The sequence below is a fragment of the Otolemur garnettii genome, unplaced genomic scaffold (assembly GCF_000181295.1).
Source record: "Otolemur garnettii isolate 467f Iridium unplaced genomic scaffold, OtoGar3 scaffold00024, whole genome shotgun sequence".
Classification (NCBI taxonomy): domain Eukaryota; kingdom Metazoa; phylum Chordata; class Mammalia; order Primates; family Galagidae; genus Otolemur; species Otolemur garnettii.
Window position 1 is genome coordinate 14,577,904 of NW_003852419.1, and position 13,773 is coordinate 14,591,676.

Here is a 13,773-nt window from a genome sequence, read left to right on the forward strand (position 1 = left end):
TCACACTCTTATGGGACTACATTTTCCTCTGTTTAAACAGCCAATTGGAAATAACAATGATAGAATAGCTATTACCAAGATGAAGAATAGGCAGCACCTGTGGCTCAGAGGAGTAGGTCATGGGCCCCATATACCAAAGGTGGCAGGTTCAAACCTGGCCCTGGCCAAAAAAAAAAAAAAAAAAAGAAGAAGAAGAAGAAGAAAAACAAAATGAGCCACTGCCGTGTTTATGTGAACACTTGGAATTTTTATTTTTACTTAAAAAATGAAAGTTTGAAACAAAATGAGAATGACAAGATATATTTTGCTTGTCAATTGAATGGTTTAGTTCACACATAAAATACTTGAATTTGAATGTCTTTAAAATTAAAATGTCATCCCCTATAATAGTTAATTGCTGTTTAAAAATGAAAAATGTATCAAAAACTAATTATTGTTAATGGTTGCTACATGGATATTACCGACAACAACTTTTTCATAAAGAAGAAATATTAGATGTTGTATGCCAAATAACCCAGTGTGCTGCTGGCCACTGTAGGCCCTTATTTGCTGTTCTTATAGAGCCTGGAATAGTTCTTTAAGAGCCTTATAGGTATAAAACTAGATTAAAAATGGCCCACTAAGAATAATTATCCTTAAACTCTTCAAAAAATCAGTTTATCATATTTAATTCTATCAAATGATAGAAGTGCCAGCTTTATATTAGGCTTATGAAGGTTAAAGACTTGGAATTGCTAAAGATGGGTATCAAACAAGTTTCACTTACCCACTGAAGGTCTTCAAAGAGCTTGCAGTCTAGAAAAGGTATCAGGAAACTAGCCTACAACTTGGATTTTGGTTTTTGTTTGTTTGTTTTTTCTAAAGGTTCACTGAGATAATAGTGATGCTCACTCATTTGTAGATTGTCTACAGCTGTTTTCTGGCTGCACTGACAGAATTGAATAGATGGCAGAGATCACATAGTTTGCAAAACCTAAAATAACTGCTGTCTGGCTTTTTACTGAAAAAGTCTGTCAATCCTGTTTCAATGAGGGAAGTCATTCACTAAACATTTAATTGTAAATGTTAAGAGAGTTACAAAAAGAAAAGTGCAGGGTGGTTTGGAAGCTTATTTCCAAAGTGTTTAATTTCTAGAGATATGAGGAAATAAAGTCTATAAACAGTATATTCATGAGATCTTGAGATATGAGGGCCAGGGAAGGGTAACAAATATAGCAGGATAGGCACAAAAAATTCAGAAAATACCAGAGAAACTTTCTGGATAAAGAAAAGGCTCTGGCTCTTGTATTAGCTGGTGCAAATGAAATTGCAGAAGGCCCTGATCGCTGATTATGATTCATTAGCAATCACTGAATAAGAAATCAGAAGGTTCACAAATATACCATGTCCAATGCACCATTTGCCTTGAGGTAATTCTTTATTTCATTCAGCTATTTAAACTACAATCAATTCAGTAAGATCATATGGGCCTATGATTTTACAATAAATCAAAACTAGATCTACATGATCAGTAAAATAATGTGAATGTGAGAGATCTATCATCATGCAAGGTATTTTAGGGCAGGTCTCCAGCAGTGAAGCCTAAACTAAAGACTATTGTACAAATAATTTTTTCCCAAGTGAAACCTATTTGGGATTGAAAGAAGCAAGTTGCAGAGTAATTGCATGGCAGATCTGAAGCCTGACTGACATCATAAAGTTACCTCACGCCATAATTTCCAAGCATCTCTGGATAAGGAAACTCCCACAGTGGACAATTATACAGAGAAAACCCTCAGAAGCTTTAGGGGTATATGGACCCAGTAAAGAGATTCTAAGAGGAATGCCAGTAACATCTATTATAAATAGTATGAAAAAAAGCAATTGTTAAAGAAGACTCCTATTCCTTACAAGTATCTTGCTTACATGATTTCTTAGTGTTGATAAATCCTGAACTCTTTGAAGACACGGACCATCTATTCATTCCTGTACATGTGTATCTATGTATATGTATGTGGCTGTGTTTGCATGTACACCCCTATATTTTTTAAATTTCACTTGACATCTGCTAGCCTGCAAGGGTACTCCTAAAGATATACTTTGATACCATGTCAGGGTAAAGAAGAGAAAAATTTATCAATGCAGGCAGAATGGAGACCAAAGATCCCATACTTGGCAAGGTAAAACAACTCCAGAGAAAAGGGAAAATAAAAAAGTAAGCTAAGCGAGTCAGAACAAAGGACAGTCAGCTATATTACCTTTAAATCAGCCACCACTAAATTTCTTATCTGAGCAAGTTTTCTGCTTTTCCTAGAAGTCTGACCTGTTGGGGATACAGCTTAATAAAACCCCTGCTAGGTCTGTAAGCACTCTGAAGGAATAATGGCCACAGAGGAAGCTGCATGGAAGGCCTAGCAAGAAACATTAACTAGGCTGCCTCCTCCCCGGTTAACAGTCAAAGCAAATACCCAATGTGGAGATTTGTATTTGGCTGGGGCACAGATCAAGGGAAGAACTTGAGCCCTGAAATATAAGTAGGAGTACTTACATCCCTTATCACAGAAGAAGACCCTCTCTGGTGATAATGAGAGGAAAATTCCTCTTTCCCACTGATTCTTCAGAGAAGATTGACACCAGTGGCATTTTACTCCACAGTGAACTAACAGGTATTAATATCCCCCTATAAATCTGTGTGTGTGACCACAGACAGAGGTTGTCCCACACAAGGCTCTGGTGCCAAATTTCTCAAGACTGCTCAGACCCTTAAAGTTAATGATTATAGAAACAATAGAAGCTGTTAGGCTTACTCAGAGAAACTGCTGACATCTTTGTTACCTTCTTCAGCTTACCCTCTGGTCTAATGAGCAAATTGCCTTCAATAAAAGCTCAATGGAACTGACACTTGGGGCAACCATCAGAATCCCACAAACAGGTGGTGGTCCCTTGTGCTCCCACCTTTGAAAATTCTGTTTTGTGTGTCTTGTCTTTTTCTCGTCATTTCTAACCTTACATTTTTCAGTCAACCGCAACCAGATTCACATGTCTTAATGGACCCTGATATGTCCATCTTAACATTCCTGTGCATGAGTATCCCAACAGGTAAATAGAAGCCTTATAATTCCAGGGTAGAAAGTAAAAATGCAGAGCTTATATAATCTAGAGAAAAATTTTAGAGGGAAGAAGTATTTTCAACATTCTGTTCTCAGCAATTTACAAATAACCAATTAAAAATTCTGTTCTTAACAGTTTTAGTCTATTACTGAATGAAACTGTTAATTATCTTCCACCAAGAAATGAGGTCTGTCCTTGGAGCTACCTGTCTATTGAAGGCTGGTCTGTTTATTTTATATGGAGTTATTCCTTTTATCATTAAGAGGATTTTGAATGACGTCAGAATCCTTGGAGAGTCAAACTTTCTTGCCTCTTCCCCAATATACCTTAGAAAATCATTTATTAGTGTTCAAGAAAAAGACAAATACTAAAGAAAACAAAAAAAATATCTACAATTAGGAAGAAAGTGAGAGGGAGATTGGACTTCTTTTGACTTAGGTGAGGCAGCACAGAAAATCTGACTATAAAAACTCTTAACATAATAGGGTTGAGTACATTATAGTTTTCATAGGAAATCTATAACCCAATTTTAGCCCAGGAATACGGGGAAAGGGGAGAGGGAGGGGGGCAAGGATGGGTGGAGGGAGGGCGATTGGTGGGATCAAATCTATGGTTTATCCTATGGGGGTACATGTGAGTCTTTCTAAATGTAGAATATAAATGTCTTAACACAATAACTAAGAAAATGACATGAAGGCTATGTTAACAAATTGGATAAAAGTATTTCAAACTATATATAGAAACAACACACTGTACCCCATGATAGTATTAATGTACACAACTATTATTTGACAAAGAAAGAAAAAGAAAGAAAAAGAAAGAAAAAGAAAGAAAAAGAAAGAAAGAAAGAAAGAAAGAAAGAAAGAAAGAAAGAAAGAAAGAAAGAAAGAAAGAAAATGAAAAACCCAATCAGGAAAAAAAAAAAAAAAAGAAAGAAAGAAAAACTCTTAACAAAATAGGCCTAGAAAGAACTTACCTCAAAATTATAAAAGCCATATATGACAAACCCACAGCCAACATCATACTGAATGAGAAAAAGGTGACAGCAAGGTGGATATGCCAAGTATCCCTACTGTTACCACTTTTGTGTGTATTCAACACAGTGCTAGAAGTCCTAGCCAGAGCAATCAGGCAAGAGAACGAAATTAAGAGGGTCCAATTGGGGAAAGGGGAGTCAAATTATCACTCTTTGCTGATAATATGATCTTATACCTAGAAAGCTCCAAAGACTCTACCAAGTGACCTCTGGAAATAAGTTCAGCAAAGTCTCATGTTACAAAATTAATATTCCCAAATTAGCAGCATTCCTATGCACTAACAACTATCAAGCTGAGAATCATATCAAAGACTCAATACCTCTGAGAATAGCTACAAAGAAAATAAAATATCTAGGAATATATTTAACTGGGGAGGTGAAAGATCTCTATAAAGAGCACTATAAGACACTGACAGAGAAAACTAAAGATAATATAAACAAAGGATAAATATATCATGCCCATGGATTGGTAGAATCAAAATTGTTAAAATGTTCAAACTATCCAAAGTAAATTGCAGATCCAATAATAAACCAATATATATTCTGTATTTAACCCCTTGTCAAATGAATATATGATTTTTCCCCATTCTGTATGTGTTCTTTTAAGTCTGTTGATTATTATTTTCTTTGTTATGCAATTATTTTTAAGTTTGATGTAATCTCATTTTTGTCAATTTTTGCTTTTGTTCCCTGTGTTTTGGGGTCTTATTCAAAAATTCTTGTCCAGACCAATGTCATGAGGTGTTTCTGTTCCTTCTCAGAGATTTATCATTAGGGGTATTTAAGTATTTAATCCATTTTGAGGTATTTTTGTATATGGTAAGAGACAGGAGTCTGCTTTATTCTTCTGCAATGGATATCCAGTTTTCCCAGCATCACTTATTGAACAGATTGTCCTATCTCTGTTACGTATTCATGTCATCTTTGTGGAAAATAAATTGGCTATGTGTTGATTTATGTGAGGGTGTTTCATTCTGTTCTATTGGTGTACATCTCTGTATTTATGACATTACCATATTGTCTGAATTACTATTGCTTTGCAGTATGTTTGAAAGTCAGGGAGTGTGATGCTAAAATTTATTCATTACCTTTCTTTACACAGCAGAATTCTAAACAAAACTGAAACCCACTTTGACTGATAAAAAAGAAATTGCACTGAAGAATCAAATATCTACCAACTTAGCTGGCATCCCCATCCAAATAAATGCTTTCCATTGCACTGAATATTAGAATTAGAAATTCACTATGTGTTAAGGCATATTTTAGTTAATATGTTCCAGAATTGCACAGTTATAGTGGTCAGTGTTCCTATTTACTTACTCTTTCTCTCACTCCACCCCTTTCTTCCAGGGATCAAAATGTTAAGTCATGGTTTTGGTGGTTACTGTAGATTTGAACTGGCATACCACAGTGTATTCACTAGGTTTTATGAGCATAAACATTAAAATGTTACATGAAATGTATCATAATTTACTCCACACTCTGATCTAAGATGGTTTAATGTCTCGACAAAAGGTGAGATGACTTAAATACATTTTATATTTTGTGCATTTAGACCACCATATGCATAGATGTTCTAATGCTAGGTCTTCAGGATCTCATGGTGTTGGATGCTCTGAAGTATGACAGAAACTTGTAACACAGACTAACCACAAAGTACCAGATGTTTTCTTGCCATTTGTGATCTTGCAATAAAAATGCGCCAGATGAGGATCACAAGGATGGTATTAAAACCATAACGTATGTTCTGCAACTTGTGCAGATGTTTTCTAACTGCTGGGAGACCAGAATTTTCTTCATTCTATATGTATTTCTTGGTTCCTATACAGTAGTTTTCTATATGTTCTGCTCAATGTAACTGCCATACATCAATATTGAAGGTCTTTTTATCTTCAGTGTTCAGTTGATTCATTAACATATTGACATTGTCAGTATTCCAAATCCAAGAATTACTTGTGAAATATTAAAGAAACACCATAGCTTTGGGAAGACAAGTTATTGTTTTCACCATCCTTGAGTTTCTTCCAGTCATCCTGAGGTATATATCATACAGGAATGCTGGGGCCTTATGGCTTGCAGCAATCCAGTAATGATATACGAGGTGATTGGAGGTTAGATTTACATCGGGCTGTCTGAAGGCCTGTTCAAGAGGATTCCTCTTGAAAGTGGAAATTACATGGTATTCAACTTCACCCTAGTGGAAAGGATTAGTGCTTCCTGTTGTGCAACTATACATCATGATGTTTCTTGTTCTATTTACTCTGGAATACCAGGCTGCTGCAAGACTCAGGTTGACAACTACATCTACAGGAACAAGATTTGCAAGGGCATTGTTGGAGGCACAGATTGTTCAAAGAATTCCTTTCCCTGCCACAATAAAGAGACCACTTGGTCCATTATCAGTCCATCCTGGAAAAGACTCTTTCCAACTGGCACCAACAATTGATGGCCTTACAATCGCCACATTTAGCTCCGCTCCTTCTTGTTGTACATGTTTAGCCAATGCCTTTGTGTATATGTACGTATTAGGTCTGTCTCCTATCAATTTTGGCTTAATAGCATTTACTAAGCCATCATCCATCCACTCTAAAAAATCAATCAGCTTTGTAGGATCCACAGGGGGGGTGCACAGACTACTTCATCAATATGCTTTCGATTGCAGTAGGCATATGCTGTTGATACATGCATGAACACTTCCAGATTCTTCATTTGTTGTGCAAGGAAAATAAGCTGTCACTTAGTAATCACATTTAACTGAACAGCATCTTGCAAATTTTCATTAAACCTACTGTAGCTGCACAGTGAAATATAATATTGACAGAATCTATGATGACCTCTTTATCTTCCTCACTAAGCACCAGTTTAGGTTGGGTGAGTTTGCTGTTGATTGCCCTAATTTTCTTTCTAAAATCTGGATTTTCATCTCTCAATCTGTCAAAGAGCTTGCCACTAAGGACTTTTTCCATTTGCTCTTATGCTGTCTGTCCAGTTTTTTGCCTCAACAAAACATACACTGAATTCACCATAGGACAAGACCTCAGTAATTTTTCCAAAAGCACCTTCCCTAGGAAACTGGTAGCTCCTGTGATGAGGACATTCTTGCCTTTGTAGTATTCTGGGATGGAAACCATTTTGACTCTAGATGCAGAAGCTTGGGCCTTGCTCTCCCCCAGGCCAACCAGCCAAGGCTGCACCATCACAGGCATGGCGCTCTTCTCACTCCAGGGATAAGGATTTTTTCATGTGTTTGTTGTCCATTTGTCTGTCATCTTCAAAGAAGTTTCTGTTCGAGTATCTCAGGGCTGTTTGTTCTTTTCTTGTTGAACTCTCTGTAGATCCTAGTTATTAGGTATTTGTCAGATTTGTAGTACCAATATCATACTTTGAAAGACCTGAAAAAATAGTACTTGGTTTCATACTAATTCAGAAAAAAATCCAAATAGCCTATACAATTCTTAGAAGTAAAAACAAATCTGGAAGCATCATGTTACCAGACTTTAAGTTACACTACAAGTCTACAGTGATCAAAACAGCATGGTACTGGCAAAAATATAGATATAGATCTATGAAACAGAATAGAGAATCTAGAGATGAACCCAGCCACATATCACCATTTGATCTTTGATAAACCTAACAAAAGCATGCACTAGAGAAAAGAGTCCCTATTTAATAAATGGTGCTGGGAGAACAGGTTAGCCACATGGAGAAGACTAACATTCAACTCACACGTCTCACCATTGACAAAAATTGATTCTTGTTGGAAAAAAAGACTTAAATTTAAGACACAAGATAGTAAATATTAGAAAAGAGTGTGCGGGGGAAGCACTTGATAATACTGGCCTGGAAAAGATTTTATGAGGAAGACTCCCCTGGCAATTCCAGCCACACCAAAAATAAATAAATGCTATTTGATCAAGTTAAAAAGCTTCAGCATAGCTAAGAGTACCACAACCAAAGCAGCCAGCCTTCAGCCTTCAGAATGGGAGAAGATTTTTGCATATTACAAATTTTATCTTTTTAAAAAACTTCATTTTGTTCATGTTTCCTATTCTAGATTTACTTCTCCTTTCCTCTTTATTATTTCCTCCCTTGGGTTTAATTGTTTTTTTGTTTTCTAGTTCTTTGAGGCGAATTGTTAGATTGTTTTTATGAGGTATTTTTGATATATGCATTTATTGCTATAATTCTTCCATGTAAGAACTAATTTTGTTGTATCACATGAATTTTATATTTCTCTTTTCTTTTTAATTATGCATATGTATGTAGAGGTATAACTCTATAAGATCTATAAGCTATATGACATGTTTTGATACAGTCATATATTGTGAATCAATCAAAACAGGGTAAGAGGGGTACACATCACCTCAAGCATGTACCCTTATGTTAGACACATTCCAGCATTCCAGTTTCACATTTGTCATTGTTTTAAAATTTATTGTTGATAATAGTCACTATGCTGTGCTATCAAATATATCAAATCCTACAGTAGAATCTCTAGGATTGACCATCTCCCTCTATTGACTAGCTCCTAAGTTGATCTAATTTTCACAGATCAGACATGCACATGTATATAGTAGTATAATTTTCACAGATCAGACATGCACATGTATATAGTAGTACAGTCTAGTTCTTTATGTCGACCACCTCTGTATGTTGACCAGTTTTTTACAGTCCATGGGTGGTCAACTTACAGAGGTTCTACTATATATTTTCAAAGCAACCATTAGCCATCCCTACTTTATCCTCAATTCCAGCATCTCGTAACCATCCTTCTACTCTCTATCTCTAAAAATCAACTGTTTTTAATATTTAGCTCTTACATATGAATGAAAACATGTAAGATTTGTCATTCATGCTTGGGTAATTTACTTAACATATGTTCTCCATTTCCATCCATCGCTATTGCAAATGGAAGAATTTTATTCTTTTTTGTGGCTATATGATATTTCATTGTGTATGTGTACCATTATTTCTTTTATCCTTTCACCCATTGATGAGCAGTAAGGTAGATTCTAAATCTTGGCTATTGTGAATAGTGCTGTAATAAACATGGCATTGCAGGTATCTTTTTGATATGCTAATTTCTCCTCTTTTGTATACCCAGTGATTTGACTGCTAGGACATATGGTAGTTCTATTTTCAGATTTTGAGAGAACCGCCAAACTGTTCCCCATAATAGTTGCACTAATTCACACCAGCAGTGTACAAGGTTACCTCCTTCTCACATCCTCACCAAATTAGTTTTTGCTGTCCTTTTTAAAAGCCATTCTTAACTGGGGAGAGGTTATATTTCATTGTATTTGATTTGCATTTTTCTGATGACTAATGATGTTGAGTGTATCTTCATGTTCATGTTGGCCAATTGTATGTCTTCTTTTCAGAAATGTCTATTCAAATCCTTTGCCCATTTTTAATTATCTGACTTTTTTGTATGGAGTAGTTGAAGCTCCTTATATATCCTAGTTATTAATCCTTTATCAGATGGGCAGTTTGCAAATATTTTCTCCCATTCTATAGGTTGGCTTTTACCTTTGATTATTTACCTTGCTATGCAGAAACTTTTTAGGTCAAAGTGGTCCCATTTGTACAATTTTATCTTTGTAAAATGATTTTACATTTTATCTTTTATCCCTAAAAGATTATTTAGGGGTATTACTCAAGAAGTCTTTGCCCTGATCAACGGCTTAAAGCATTTTTTGGTTTTATTTTAGCACTCTCATAGTTTTAGGTCTTAGATGGATCCTTGTCTTGTTTCAGATCTTAGACGAAAGGTTGTAAGTTTTTCCCATTTCATAGATGTTCACTGGGGTTTTGCCACATATGCCTTCTATCATGCTGAAGTAAGTTCCTTCTATACCTAGTTATTTAGCATCAATTGTAATGATCATAACTATTTTTGTCTTTCATTCTTTTGATATAATGTATCATACTTATTAATTTACATATGTTAAACCACTCTTGCATCCCTGGGATGAATCCTATTTTATCATAATAAACATTGTTTTTAATGTGCTGTTGTATTCAGTTGTTAATACTTTGTTAAGGATTTTTGCATCTATGTTCATTAGATATTTTGGCCAACAGATTTTTGTTGTGGTGCTTATTGTGCCTTTGTCTGGTTTTGGTATCATCTGATACAGGCCTGGTAAAATGAGACCGAGAGTATTTCCTCCTCCTTGATTTTTGTATTAGTTTAAGTAGCATTGATATCAGTTTTTTAAATGCTTGCTAAAATTTAACAGTGGAGAGAATTCTAGGAAGACGGCCGACTGGTAGCAACCCTCAGCAGATGCTCCTGACCAGAGGGAGAAAAACTAGACAGAATCAGACTCTATGAAGCCAAATGTTGGAGGCTGAGCCAAGAAAAAAGTTCGGCAAGCTGTAACTCCAACGAGGAACATTCAAAAAAACAAATTACAGATACAAAGTCAATTGACTAGAGGATGAAAGATCCCTCCTCCAAGTGGGAAGCCCTCTGTGGGCTTTCTGTAAGCAAGCAGGGAACAAAAGATTTCTCATTTTACCTCACTAGAGAGAGCCACTAAACAGCAGGTCTCTTTCTCCAAGGAGGTCCCATTTATGAACCTAGACACCACCCCGCCAGGCATAAAATTGTACAGATATTTTCCTCCACAGTTCCAAACTCCCAGTCCACCCTTACCCACTTGCATGGCTGTCTGAAGTTCTACCCCCTGTAGAGCACAGAGTGTTTCTTTTCCTGAGAGATCTGGGCATCGTGTGGACTGCCGACCATCAGGATAGAATCTGTGACTAGTGGAGAAAAAAAAGGGTGTGGGAAAAAAGGGACACTCAACAGAAGGAGGAGTAGTCTCCTGGTTATGACTTTGCCCAGCCAGTGGGGGTGTTGACCCTTAGTTTGGGCTGTGTCTGGTAGGAAGGGGTGCACAATCCCTGGCTCTGATGGCACCCATAGCAGGAGGGTTGTAGGGTTGTTGGCCTGTGTGGACTGAGTTCAGCAGACAGGGCTGGTCCCTAGCCCCAAATGGGCCTGCAAGCAGAGGCTTGCAGGGGTGGACTGAGACCTGAGGATAAGGGTGTGGTCCCCTGACTCCAAAAGAACCCTTAAGCAGAGACTTGCTGCTGGGTGTGGACCAAGACCCGAGGACAAGGTCTTGGTCCCCTGACTCCCATAGAGCAGGCAAGGTTCTAGGAGTGGACTGAGACCTGTGGGCAGGGCACGGTGCCCTGACTTCAGCTGGGCTAGTGAGTAGAGGCTTGCTGGGTATGGAGACAGGGACTAGTGGATGAAGGTGTGGTCCCTAGCTCTAACTGGGCCTGTGTGCAGAGAAGCAGACATTAGTGTAGACTGAGTCTGGCAGGCGGGGCGTTGATCCCTGTCTCCAATTGTATTGTTAGAGACCCTTGGATCCCTCTCTGTTGAGCAGGTTTTGCACTGCCTAAGACAATTGGAACTCCTGTCTGGGGCTGTCCAACAGGGGAGACTTGGAGGTTGACCTTCGAAGTTCTGTAGCAGAAAAGAACCAAAAGGTGGGGGCTGGACATGGCAGCTGTCTGTCTTCACAGCTGAGATTTAAACCTAATACCGTGTCATCTTAGGATAGGATAGAGATTGGCCGATTTCAAAACAGAGCTAGCTTGCACTATCTCACCAGAGTCTCTGGCCAAAACTCTGAAAGAAGCCTTTGTAAGGTTCTAGGAGATAAGCCACAATACAATCTCTAGTGCTTTGGTAAGGGGTTGATTACTATCTGGGAACCCCAATTCAATCTCACCCTACCAGTTCTAATAACCAAACAGTGGAAAATAAACATGGTGCAGAACTAACAGAACTCTGGCAACATTAATAACCAGAGTAGGTCAACCCTCCCCCCAAAAAAATGACAATGGAGGTACAACTGAAGATGCCATGCATAGACAAATGGCTGAAATGTCAGAAATTGAATTCAGAATATGGATGAATGGCAAATAAGATGAATAGAATGGAAGAAAAGTAGAAATTGAAATCTAAAGAGTAGTTCCAAAGTTGTCTCAAGAAATTTATGAATTCAAAAACAAAGTCACCAAAGATATGAGCATAATGTGAAAAGAGATAGCAGAGCTCAGGAAATGAAAAAGTCAGTCAAGGAGCTCCAAAATACAGTAGACTCTCTGAATAATAAAGTTGACTACGGAGAAGAAAGGATCTCTGAAACTAAACACAAAGCTTTTGAACATTCCCAAATGCTCGAAGAGGCAGATAAATGTAGAGCAAAAACTGATCATTCCCTGAAATAGCTGTGGAATCACACCAAAAAAATCAAACATTTGTCTAATAGGAATTCCCAAAGGAGAAGAAGATGGTTCTAAAAGTGCACATGCTCTACTCCAAGAGATTATGGAGGAGAATTTCCCAAGCATTGCAAGAGATACAGAACTTCTGATAGTAGAGAGTTTCAGAACCCCAGCAAGACTTAATCCAAATAAAGCACCTCCTAGACACATTGTAATTAACTTTGCCAAAGTCAAGATGATGGAGAAAATTCTGCATGCAGCTAGACATAAGAAAAGGATCACCTACAAAGGGAAAAATATCAGGATGACTGCAGATCTCTCAGCCAAAATGTTTCAAGCCAGAACAGAATGGTCATCAACCTTCAATCCCCTAAAATAAAACAACTTCGAGCCCAAGATCCTGTATCCAGCTAAACTGAGTTTCATTTGTAATGGAGAAATCAAATACTTTAATGACATACACATGTTGAAGAAATTTGCCACAAATTTCATAAACCAGCTCTCCAGGATATTCTCAGACCCATCCTCCACAATGACCAGCATAATGCTCTAGCACCAAAGGAAACTCATTCAGAAAGTTTTGAACAGACTCCAACTGCCATAGTGGTGAAAGGATTAAAAATGTCCACTGGACATCCAAACAACATGATACCCAAAACACAACTATGTTTATCAAGTCTCTCAATTAATGTGAATAATTTAAATTTTTCTCTAAAGTGGCACAGGTCAGCTTTCTCTAAAGCTGACTGGATACATAAACTCAGACCAGATATCTGCTGCATACAAGAATCTCATCAGGATAAAATAGACTCAGGGTGAAGGGATGGACTTCTATAATACAGGCAAATGTTTGAAACCAGAAAAAAGATGGGGTTGCAATTTTAGTTGCAGATACAATTGGCTTTAAATTAACAAATTTAAAGTATGATAAGGGTGGTAACTACATATTTGTCAAGGAAAACACGCATCATGAAGAGATTTTGATAATTAACATTTATGCATCCTAGCAGAATGCTCCTCAATTTATAAAGTGAACCCTAATGGGTATGAACAAAGTGATTATCTTCCTGCACTATAATAGTTGAATATTTTAACACCACTTTGAAAGTTTTAGATAGATTCTCCTAGAAAGAAATATTAGACTTAAACCTGACCCTACAACAAACAGACTTAACAGACCTAAACAGAACATTTCATCCTAATAAAACTGAATATACATTCTTCTCATCAGCCCATGGATCACCCTTTAAAATTGATCATATCCTAGGACACAAGTCTAACCTCAGCAAATTTAAAAGAATAGAAATTATTCCTTGTATCTTCTTGGACCATCATAGAATAAAAGTTGAACTCAACAGCAACAGGAACCTTCATACTCAAAGTCAGGGAAACTA

The 13,773-nt window shown here is 37.1% G+C and overlaps 1 pseudogene; it reads right to left on the minus strand.

Moving 5' to 3' along the window:
• Positions 1 to 5,716: 5,716 nt before the first annotated feature.
• Positions 5,717 to 7,290, minus strand: LOC100964867 (annotated as a pseudogene).
• Positions 7,291 to 13,773: the final 6,483 nt, after the last annotated feature.